This window comes from Prunus mume, mitochondrion, assembly GCF_029339155.1.
Source record: "Prunus mume mitochondrion, complete genome".
Classification (NCBI taxonomy): Eukaryota; Viridiplantae; Streptophyta; class Magnoliopsida; order Rosales; family Rosaceae; genus Prunus; species Prunus mume.
In genome coordinates, this window is record NC_065232.1 from 270,001 (window position 1) to 272,500 (window position 2,500).

Genomic DNA, 2,500 nt, shown 5'->3' on the forward strand with positions numbered 1-2,500 from the left:
CACCTCTATCATACATACGACATTACATGACGCGAGAGTGCATGGTCAACACACACCTAAAGCGCCTACGTTCCGCTTGCAGCCAATACAACCACAACCTAACTTGCACGAGATTCAACAACCAAAACTACTGGTAGTCCCGAGGGGACGGCATACTCCTATAATAGTTTTAGCAGTACTGAACAAGCGAGTCATCGGTCCGGGGAAAGAAAAAGACCTCCTTGAAAAAAAAAAAGGAACTCGCTTAACTCGCTAGGCCTTCGGAACAAAGGTGATTCTGTTCATGCTTCAGATGATCTGGCTAATTATATATACTTATTATATCTAATTATCTACTCTTCTTCTATTAGAAAGGCGAACCTATAGGCCTGTTTTAGCGCGTCTCCACAAAAGTAACCGGTTAGGTTGACTTTGGAAACGCTACTAAGGACCGGTTGAAGAATGAAAAACGTCCGCTAACGCCCACAGGATAAGATCTTTTTTAGATCAGCAACGAATGTCTTGTATCTATGAAGAAAGATTTCTCCCCGGGTTCAGACCCTGAATGCCATACCTTGCTGAAGGCGATTCACGAGAGAACCGCGCATAGTTCCGTTTGACCGAGATGTGAATGCCCGGGATCTGCTCGGTATAGTGATGGATTTCATGGCCGACGTCTAACCGGCACGAATACGCCGACATGAAACGAGTTCCCCGCGGAGCATTTTTTCTTTCGTCCTCGGACGTTTTGTTCGATTCCGGAACTTGCGTTCTCATGCCCGGAACCCTCGCGATTGATTGGGAGAAAGAGCGAGAGCGAGAAATATGGATTGTTATCCATCGGAAATCGATAGGAATTCCCCGGGGATTGCCTTCTAATAGATGTTCTGTCTTTCATTATTAACATCCAATCCCATGCTAATAAGAAAAACGAGCGATTGCTAGTCAGCTTTCATTTTATTCAAAAAATGGTAGGGGCTGAGGCTCTGAAGGCTTTCTAACTTGCTTCAATTAGGGAATAGCGCAGATGGATCAATTACGCGGTTCCGCAGCGTCCTCCAACTTGCTGTCCGCTCCCCTTCACTTTCTTTGCTGGACGGGAAGATGCGAATAGCGAAGGCCTTCCCACCACGCGAAGTCAAACCTCGCCGGAGAGAGAGAAGCGAATTGAAAACCGGCCTCAAATCCCTTCGCAATCGCAGGTGAAAGCGGGAAAAAGACGACGAAACCCTTTTTTCTTTGTCAGCCGACTTGAAAGGTGCTCTCAGTGTACCGCCATACGCACCCAGACATTAGACCAATTGTGGCTGGCCTAACAGTTTCCAGAATGCCGTTGTCATGATGTTGATCCGGCTTCTGCGACTACGGCATCCGCGTAGCTCCGAATACGCGCATTGGAGCTCTTCGCTCGATGTCCCGGGTCGCTCTGTGTTGTAAACCGTCGTCGGGCGGTGGCTTATTTCTAACACCCCCTCCCTCTTTAAAGTAAGCAAGTAAACTACCTTGTACGTACGCCGCCCACGCGAAGAAGTTCTCCAAAAAGTCAAGCCACCATTATTCAGTGATGAAGCTCTAGCGAACAAATCTTATGTGTTTTTCCCAGAGAGAAATCTCTTTCCACTAGAACAAGCCCGCTGCGAGCCGAGCGAACTACATTACTCAACCGAGCCGAGGAACTATCCACCAAGTTGAACTATTTACTATCTTTACTAAGCCAACCGCCCCTTCTCCTATACCCGGCTGCTTCTCGCTCGCCAAAGCGTACTTCGTTTAGGAGGTTCAGGCAAGTATAGTGCGGCTTGTGGTTCTAGTAGCACAAAATATATAAACCATACTATGCTAGTTCCCTCTAGAAGACCTAGTCTGACTATAGTTAGTAGTAGTATAGATTAGTTAGATTCGTAGAACAGAAGAAGAGCCCTTACTTGATATTATATTAGTAAAGCGTTAGCACCCCTATAGAGTAAGGCTCTCTTCCGGATAGCTGCGAAGCCTTCAATGTTGGTATGGAGACTTTGTTTGCTTCCCGTTCGCTGAACAACCCCCCTGTTGCAACACTTAACTATGTGCTTCAAAGGGCGAACTCCACCTATTTTTGAGCTATTGAATTAGGCGATCCGAAAAAAAAATCTCTTTCTCACTCCCCTCTATCAGAAAGGGAGGCTTGGCTCTGAAATGGTGGTAAGGCAAGCTGTATGTATTTAGGTAGAAGTAGACCTCGAGCTCTGGGGCTTTAGGGGATATGGCAGGTTTGGAACCCTAACCCAGACCAGGAAGGGAACTATATCCTTAATCCCGGTCAGACTCTCACACACGAGACTCGCCTGGGCTCTCGTCGAGACCAACTCACTTCTCTCTCCTTAACGTCTGGTACCATTGCCCCGCCACTCTGCCTGTCTTCTTGTGGCCGGGTCGGGTCATTCTTCACTCCTGTTACAAGGGAGACCCCTCTTCGCATACCGACCCTCCAGTTAGTTCCACTTCTGGGGAGAAGCTGAGAACTCAGGGCATAAGGGCCTGC